Source organism: Monopterus albus, unplaced genomic scaffold, assembly GCF_001952655.1.
Source record: "Monopterus albus unplaced genomic scaffold, M_albus_1.0 scaffold362.1, whole genome shotgun sequence".
Taxonomy (NCBI): domain Eukaryota; kingdom Metazoa; phylum Chordata; class Actinopteri; order Synbranchiformes; family Synbranchidae; genus Monopterus; species Monopterus albus.
The window spans coordinates 911,262-921,487 of NW_018128242.1; positions in this window are offsets into that span (position 1 = coordinate 911,262).

Sequence of the window (10,226 nt, forward strand, 5' to 3'; positions counted from 1 at the left end):
ACAGCTCTCATGGATGTGCCATCTACTACAATGGCTTTAGAAACATCTGTAAGACCTCATTTATACTTGGACTACTTGTCTCCCATAGATCTTTTTGAGTTGACCTCAACAATTGCTTCATCTAAATCATCAACATGTCTCCTGGACCACATCCCAACCACGCTGCTCAAAGACATCTTTCCCCTAATCAGCACATCCATACTAGATCTGATTAACCTTTCTCTATTAACAGGTTATGTTCCACAGGCTTTTAAGGTTACAGTAATTAAACCTCTACTCAAAAAGCCTACTCTTGACCCAGGTGTCCTAGCTAATTATAGACCAATATCCAATCTCCCGTTTATTTCTAATATTCTGGAAAAAGCTGTTGATAAGCAGTTATGTGACCACTTGCACAAGAATGATTTGTATAAGGATTTTCAGTCAGGATTTAGAGTCCATCCCAGTACAGAAACTGCACTGGTGAAAGTCACCAATGATCTTCTCCTCTGATAAAGGACTTGTCTCCATACTTGTCCTCTTAGATCTCAGTGATGCTTTTGACACCATTGATCACAGCATCTTGCTGCAGAGACTTGAACATGTTATTGGGATTAAAGGAACTGCACTAAGTTGGTTCAAATCTTATTTATCAGAAAGATTTCAATTTGTTCAGGTTAAACACAAACTGAAGTTAGTCACGGCGTTCCACAGGGCTCTGTGTTAGGTCCAATTCTCTTCACTTTATAAATGATCCCTTTGCTCCCTATTATCAGGAAGCACAGCATAAATTTCCATTGCTATGCAGATGATACTCAGTTATATTTGTCTATGAAGCCAAATGAATCAGATGAGTTTGTCAAACTTCAAGCATGTCTTAAATCTGCTGTCTAATCATATAGTTACTTTAGATGACATAGCTCTCACCTCCAGTACTACTGTGAGAAACCTTGGAGTAATTTTTGATCAGGATATGTCATTTAAATCACACATAAACCAAGTCTCTAGAATTGCCTTTTTTTCACCTGCGCAATCTTGCAAAAATCAGGAGCATCCTGTCTCAAAAGTGATGCTGAAAAACTGGTCCATGCATTTGTTACTTCCAGGCTGGACTACTGTAACCATTTACTATCAGGATGTCCTAATCGTTCCCTACAAAGCCTCCAGTTAATCCAAAATGCTTCAGCCAGAATACTGACAGGAACTAGCAAGAGAGATCATATCTCTCCCATATTAGCTTCTCTCCACTGGCTCCCTGTAAAATTCAGAATAGAATTTAAAATCTTTCTCCTAACATACAATGCCCTTAATGACAAGGCTCCATCGTATCTTAAAGACCTCGTAGAGCCTCATCATCCTAACAGAGCACTTCTCTCTCAGAGTGCAGGTTTACTTGTGGTTCCTAGAATCCACAGAAGTAGAATGGGAGGCAGAGCCTTTAGCTATCAAGCTCCTCTCCTATGGAACCAACTCCCAGTCTCAGTTCGGGAGGCGGACACCCTCTCTACTTTTTAAAGTAGACTTAAGACTTTCCTTATTGATAAAGCTTATAGTTAGGGCTGGATCAGGTGACCCTGAGCCTTCCCTTAGTTATGCTGCTATAGGCCTAGGCTGCTGGGGGGCCCCATGATGCTCTGAGTTTCTTTCCCCTCCCCTCCCCTCCTGCTCTGCTCTCCTCTCCTCTCCTCTCTCTCCCTATGCTTCTATATGCCACCATTACACATACTCACCCCAACCGGTCGAGGCAGAAGGCCGCCCACCAAGAGCTGGGGTCTGTCAGAGGTTTCTTCTGTTAAAGAGAGTTTTTCCTCCCCACTGTCGCCAAGTGCTTGCTCAAGGGGGATTTGTTGGGTTTTCCCTATGTAATAATAGTGATAACAGTAAGGTCTAGACCTTACTTTGTAAAGTGTCCTGAGATGACTTTTGTTGTGATTTGGTGCTATACAAATAAAATTTGATTTGATTTTTGACCTACATCAGCATAGGTGAAATAGACAGTCCTGAGAAGGAATGTATAGCATGCCATGTTGTGGGAGATGTTGAACAAGGCAGAAAAATAGGCCTATAGAAATAAATAAATGGCTGAATTATTCTAATAAAATCTATATCCTACACAAATAAAACAATAATGGATCATCTTTTGGTTTAGCAAATAAAGTATAGGAATAGCAGAGGTAATCACATGTCTCTAAACAGCAAGTTGGGCATTTTGCAACCTTTGTATTGTTCATATTTACCTACAAACTGGTGCAAATGCGAATCTCAGTCTTGGGATTTTTTTTGCAAGTTCCATTTGGATCATTTTGTTTAAAACTGCAGTGAACTGTAAAATATTTTTATGCAGTCTGGTTTCATAGACAGTCGCTGCCATCGATGGCTGTTTTCTTCTCTGTCACTTTAAGGTCACAAAGAATTTGGAAATCATTTTGGGCACACACACTCTGCAGTCATGGTGCATTCCAGCCCAGTGACACATAGACGTGTCACAACATTGACCTTTGAGCTCCCACCCATGTGCAATATGCTGCATAGTGCATGGCAAGTCCATCCATCATTTATAGTGATGTCCAGAATCAGCGGTATGAACGATGTGTCAGATTAACCCACAGTGTAAGACTAGTAAGCAGGCAATGGTCACTACCTGAATCTTATTTAGTCACAGACTTACGTACACTTACTTACTTACTTACACACTTCAAATGCAGCGATGGTCAAAATGGGAAACAGAATCAACATAAGAAACATTGATTAGTTTTTCAGCCTATTCAAAAGCTAGAATACATCTGATGTTACAGATTTTTTTTAACTGTAAAACATGATTGCACAAGCTTCTTAACCAGTAAAAAAAAAAAAACAAAGTGAAACTTTTCTATGTGGTATGTGTCTCAGTGTCTGTGCAGGCAAAGATTAACAAGAGGAGAAAGGAAATGACGAGGAGTTGCATCAGACTAAATGTAGACTACTGGGTTTTGTGTTCTCATAAAGTCTAGTTGTAAAAGTAAAGGCATCTTTGTTGACTAGAACCCAAAACTTAAAGGCCTCAATTTTAGACTCAAGTTTTCTGGAAGCCGTGCTGCTGTTTCAGCCTGGTTTGATCCACAATGTTTGAACAACTCCCTGATTTACTGACCAGTATCTTTTAAGGTGCTTTAATGTTGTGTGTGGTATATTAGAAGAGAAACTGAAAAGTCATTATGTGCAGCCACTATGGCGCCAAAACCTTCTTTGTCACCCCGTCATTTCTTTATTTAGCAATTTATGTCAGTGATGAATTTGCTGCTGTGCTGCTTTTCTTCTCCTCCTACTATATTTAAATGAATCAGTCATGTTTTCTGCAGAAGGCGGGATTGCTACATGCGATATTGCTGACATAACTTTCTGAGAAGGAAGCATAGGGGATGGGGGGTTACACGTTGTGAAGCTGATTGCATTATGGTAAACTAATGTCTACAGAAGCAGCTTTTCCAAAGAAGTGATATTAAAGCTACTCTAGTCCATAATGTATTTGTAGCCTAGAGGGTCTGGAGAGACTGTGGATGTATTAAAACTACAATATGTAACTTTTGTCAAAATTTTCAGTTGTAGAAGTCTGCTCCAAAACGCCCTAATGTGGCGAGGTGCTGTCAAAGCCTCCTGTGACCCAGGCTTATCGACCAGCACTGGCATCAGTGCTGAGATATTAACTTCTAAAGGTTTTGAGCAGGACTGACCCTTCTGACCAACCAGAGATTTTCAGTTATTCCTGCTTGATCAGTCATTTTTGTTGCATTCTCATTTATTGTAATGGCAAATATCTGAAGAGCTGGGCAGATAGTGGCAGAGCCTGGCAGTGCCCAGCAGGCCATATTAGAGCAGAGTGGAGCCAGGAGACGGAGCGCTGGGCGGAGTAGAGTGGGCTGTTTGGAGTTTCATGCTAGTGCTGCCTTAAGTCACATACTGTAGCTATAGGGACAGAGACACACCAGGCCGAAGTGAAAGAACAAACAGCGATGAAGGCCGACTGTTGCTTCACCTCACATCCCCTTTGTCTGAGCCAGTCGGGTTGAAAAAGTGGCACTTGGACACACCGCACAGAGAACAGGCAACTGATGACTAGCAAGTATGTTCTGCGCTTGCATGAGAGAAATAACTCCCCTCATAAGACACCGTGAGGTCAACTTCAGGATTTTCTCATCATGACCCATGCAAAAATAAAAAGTAGCTCCTAACTGCCTGAGTTATGGAGAAACTCCTGAAACTGAGGGGTATAAGTACAGCAGAATAAACACATCTCACCCTTCAGCTTGTGACGAAACGGTATCTAGTCAAAGAAGCAAGTGTACATGTAAAGTTGATACACTGCAGCTCTGGGTTCAAGCCCTGGCCGACCCAGGGCCTTTCTGTGTGGAGCTTGCATGTTCTCCCCGTGGGTGTGCTCCGGCTTCCTCCCACTGTTCGAAAATGTGCAGTATAGGTTGATTGGTGTCTCTATATTGCCTGTGTGTGAGTTGTTGTTAGTCTGTGTGTTAGCCCTGCGATGGACTGGCGACGAGGATATTTTAAACATTTGTGGCACCAACTGAAGATGACCCGGCTTGTCCTGCCAAAGACTCAGCTCGACAGCAAGTATGGGTACTCTATGGGCCCAAAAACACCGAAGCGTGCAAAATGTCCAAATAATTTTTATGGCTGGAATCCGGAAGCATGAAGAAATTTCACCGCTGAGCAACTTTCATAAGACTAAATAGGCATCGCCTAGCATTTCTGTATCCGGTTCTCCCTCAGGGCCGAGACACATCAAGCCCCGTGCTTGTGTGGGTGTGCTCCGGCTTCCTCCCACTGTCTGAAAATGTGCAGCATAGGTTGATTGGCGTCTCTATATTGCCTGTGTGTGAGTTGTTGTTAGTTTGTGTGTTAGCCCTGCGATGGACTGGTGACGAGGATATTTTAAACATTTGTGGCACCAACTGAAGATGACCCGGCTTGTCCTGCCAAAGACTCAGCTCGACAGCAAGTATGGGTACTCTATGGGCCCAAAAACACCGAAGCGTGCAAAATGTCCAAATAATTTTTATGGCTGGAATCTGGAAGCGTGAAGAATTTTCACCGCTGAGCAACTTTCATAAGACTGAATAGGCATCGCCTAGCATTGCTGTATCCGGTTCTCCCTCAGGGCCGAGACACATCAAGCCAACGGTGGACTGTTGATGACCGTCATCAGGGCTCTTCCTCCTGACATGTCCTGTACCATTGGCACACCCCTCAGTTTCAGGAGTTTCTCCATAACTCAGGTAGTTAGGAGCTACTTTTTATCTTTATTTTTGTATCAGGCCTGATGAGAAGATCCTGAAATTGACCGCATGGTGTCTTGTGAGGGGCTTGAATATGTGGTACAGAAGTTGTTCTGGGTTTAGTCAGTACTTGTATTCTTTCCAAATTGGATAAACACAATAAATCAGAGGCATTCAGCGTTAGTGTTAGGATCCATCAAGATTGTGCTTTGTTGTCTGTGATGATGTTTGTGGTTTTCATGCACAGAAGGCGTGTAGAGAGTTTGGTTTCAGTGACCTCAGGATTACTGTTCTGCTCTTTGCTGCTGATCTTCTTCTATGGCTTCCTCATGACCTCTATCTTGCATGGGGAGGAGGGATCGCCTTGGATGGGATAAAAGCTGCCAGTATGAGAAATATCATAATTGCTTGTCAGATGGCTGAAGAGCCTTAGAAACCTGCTCCCCAACAGCTTTCAGAGTTGGGGGGAACTGTGTATTCCTGGAACTTTGCAAAACCAACAGTCTGACCTTGACACCCTGCTCTTTCAGAGGTCAGCTAGCTGTGCAGAGGTTTATAGTAGATTAGAGCAGGTTTAGAGTTTGAGCTGGGTGCAGAGACAGAGGCACAATGACTGTAACTGTCTGCATCTCTATGTCTATAGCACTGACTCTAGAGCCAAAAATATTTAAAAATAGCATTTTAATTTGATATAAAGAGAACTAATATGTTTTTTTATATGAAAATGAATCTACTTGAATATGTTAAATCATGTTGATCATGCTATCATCTAATATCAAGACAGTATTTTATTGCTAAATAGACAAGAATGATAATGGGTTCTGAGGAAATGGAAAGTTTGTGACCTCATGATTTCCACATACCAGGAAGGATGATTTTATTTTCTCAAAACCTCTCAGTTACTTTCTGCTTCCTTCCACTGTCTGTTTTAAGTTGCAGTTGAAAATGCAGAAAATGGAAGTAATCATGAGTTTCAGAAGGATGGCCAGGTAATGTGCCACACTAATCATGCTTCTAATTCACAGAGGGTAATGTGGATATAATGTAGCATTCGGTGTCTTACTAATACTTTGAGTATTCACCTGGACAGATGAGATAACGTGTCGTCTCCATCACACCTCAGGATGTGACAAAACAGTGGTCATTTTACTGTTGACAACATTTTGGCAAAGTTCCATAAGACTGCTTGCAGCAGGTTCAACTGTGAAAACAGCTACTGCATGTGTTCAGTCTGGCCAGCAGAGACGTTAACTATTCATCAGTGTGTTTCACAGTTTTGCAATGCTGCTAGTTAATCACGTTACTGTAAAAACACACTTTCTATACAGATATTCCACTGCACTGTGCCAGGTGGTTATATACGATTGTTTCGACAAAACCATTCCGATTCAAGGTTCATTTACTTGCCTTTTTCAGAGCTCACTATGGTTAGTTTGTGTCTGCTTAGTTTGTCAAGGAAAAAGATGGTGTAATATATGAAGGTCACATGTGAAAAATTCACCACTGATGACTGATATGAATCAAACATTGGAATCATTAGTTAACAACATGCACTGTAGTGGTTAACCAATGGGAGAAGCCCAGGCTTGTTGGTAAACTTGGCTATAACCACCTCTCAGAAAAAGAAAAACTGCCTATAAGAGCATTGATTCAGCAGAAATACAAGTGTCCTGTCTGTCTCATTATTCTGACAAATCTATATATCAGCCGGACATTATACATTGTCAGCTTAAATAGGTCGCAATTTAAATATTGCACCATGCAGCTGTCTTTTATTGATTTTTAAATGTCAGAAATATGTTCCTGTAACTCTTGTGCATTTGATTACCGATGTTATTGTGGTCGAAGTCATCAGTGAAGTTCATTCTGGTTGATTTTCTGACAGTCTAGCCTATATACATATGTAAACAAAAAGAAAAAGAAGATTGAATAGTTGCACAAGGGAGCCAATCCCAACTGGCAATCAGGCGAAGTACACAGGTCGCCAATCCTTCGCAGGGCTAACACATAAATGAACAACCACACACACAATTTTAGAGACACCAATCAACCTAAGCTGCATGTTTTTGGACTGTGGGAGGAAGCCAGAGTACCCAGAGAGAACCCACACAAGCACGGGGAGAACATGCAAACTCCCTGGGTGAGGCCCAAACCCAGAACTTTCTTGCTGTGAGGCAACGGAGCTAACCACTGCGCCACCGTGCTGCCTGTATTGCTTAACTGATACAATTAATTATTTTAAATGCAAATTAACATAGATTTGTGCAAGAACATTGTACAAATCCATGAACTTGATTGAACTTTTATTGTTTTAAATGTGAGATGAAACATAAAACTCACTGTTAAAGCAATAAATCACATTTTTTTTTACAAAACACTTCCCCTTCTTTTCTTTAATCTGTGCAAAGTGAATATTTGTAGCAAATATTTTTAACATTTCAACCTAAACTTGACAAATTTTACACTTGTAATTTATTTACATTACACCACATCATCATAAGCACTGAGATGGCAGCATGAAACACTATTTGTTGGTCTCATTAGTTGGCAAAAAAGAAAGCAGAAGCACTACAAGCATAGAACATACAGTAGACACGCACACATGGACGTTGTTTCCTTTTCTGTCACATATCTTCACACATTTATCATCTTTCTTCAGCTTGTGGTTTACCACGGGTGCAGACTTGATGCAAAAAGATCTAGCTGAGAGATTAGATCAGTGTACATTTAGAAATGAGGACTTTCTGTCTGGGAAAAGCAAATGATGGGCCCTTCATGTAAAAGTGCCGAGTAGACTGTCATGAATGTTAGAGATACACTTATTACTGTCGTTTCATCAGCAGTGCGGTATCAATTGAAATAAACTGAATCAGGTGGAGGTTGCTAGACAAACCCAGTAAACCCAAAGGGGATGTGAGGTTGAACTGGGAACATCTGGTGGAGGCCCCTGACTTGGGAAATCTCCAGTTCCAATATCCAGAGGAACTTTCCTGCTTTATAGGGAAGGTTGGAAACATGGACTCTCAGTGGGAAATGTTCAGATCCACCAGTATAGTCGCTGGTGTCCGTTGCGGTGGCAGCGCAAAGACTCAATTGTGATAAAGGCTTTATTAGCCAGTAATAAGCCTTTAAGCTGATGAACTAGACCTTTTAGACCATGGAAGGATTGTCACACAATTATTTTGCATGCCTTTGTAGTTATTCTGTGGCTTTTCTGTTGTTTCACATATTGTTGTTGTAGCTTTCCTGTGTTTGGGGTCATTTCCAGTTGTTTTTTTTTGGTGATTTTTAACTCTTTGTAATAGTATGGCATATATTTTTCTTATGTCATTTTATTGACTTTCCAATGGAAATGTTAACAGTGGTGTCACAGTTCCCTGGCTATGGGCCCCTGACACCTAATCAATCCATGTTTTAGAAGGAGGTTTATACCAGGGAAGGCCTGAATCAGCATTCAGTTACTGGTAGGCCAGAAGGACAGCAGCTCCTACTGAGTGTTGACTCAGAAACGTATGTGTGGGAGGAGTTCATGATAATAGCTGTGCTGTATCACAATGTGTAATCTCCTTGGGAAAGCTTGTCAGACTGCTGGAAAGGAATCTCTGGGTGATACAACACAGGACAGCATATTAGAGAGAGGTGCTGATTTAACTGTATGGTCATTTTTGGAGATTGTGCTGTTTTTGAACTGTACTGTGTTATACTGACAGGTGTCTGTTATTTTGTCCATCCCATTAATATCAGCAAGATTAGCCTCAAGTACAGGTATCACAAATTCTCCAGTAGATGTTAAAGTTCTGCATTTAAAGTACTACTTCAGTTGAAGTGCAGAAGCATTAAAGCGATTCAAAGTAAAGGTTGTGCAGAATGGCTCTTGCCCTTAGCAAAAGAATATAAGGTATTGGCAAATTAAACCTATCACAGTTTCCCAGGCCAAACAGGTCTTGAAATGTCTTTTTATTGCAGATCAAAGTCCAAAACTTTGTCCAAAATTTAATGTGACAGAATATAGACACCAACAAACCCTCACAGAGGAGAAGCAACCACGAAGTTGATCTTTTTTGATTGAAAGATGTTGATTATCAAAGTAGCTGCCAATTAATCATCCGAGTGATTCTTTAACTGATGCTGTCAGCTCTGATTTGCTGTTTCTGATAGTGAGCTGTGCCTGACGCTGGGCTGCAGTGTTTGTGTTCATCTGCTCTGTCTCCATCTACTGCCTGAAACAAGGAACAACACTCCAACGCCGAACTGCTGGCAATGTGTCCTTTGAATCTGAACCTGTTACACTTTGTTTTACAACGTCTTTCCACCTGCTCTCATTTGACATCAGAGCATAATGTGGTGTTTTGGGTAAAAACAGCTGGTGTGGGAAAACTGACACTGACATCATGAGGGACTCTACACATCCCACTAATGTTAGATTCTACCCAAATTCTTTTATTGAAAGTGTGAGAAGTGAAGACAGGAGAGGACAGTTTAAAATCAACAGGAAGTTTACTGGAAGTCTGAGCACAGGTGAAGCCATACAGCACTGGGACCAGAGAGACAGAGCTCCCGCAGAAATTCCATTCTCTGAACCTCGAGTTATGTTTTTACAATGCATTTACAGTGCCTTGCGAAAGTATTCGGCCCCCTTGAACTTTGCGACCTTTTGCCACATTTCAGGCTTCAAACATAAAGATATAAAACTGTAATTTTTTGTGAAGAATCAACAACAAGTGGGACACAATCATGAAGTGGAATGAAATTTATTGGATATTTCAAACTTTTTTAACAAATAAAAAACTGAAAAATTGGGCGTGCAAAATTATTCAGCCCCTTTACTTTCAGTGCAGCAAACTCTCTAAAGAAGTTCAGTGAGGATCTCTGAATGATCCAATGTTGACCTAAATGACAAAGGATGATAAATAGAATCCACCTGTGTGTAATCAAGTCTCCGTATAAATGCACCTGCACTGTGATAGTCTCAGAGGT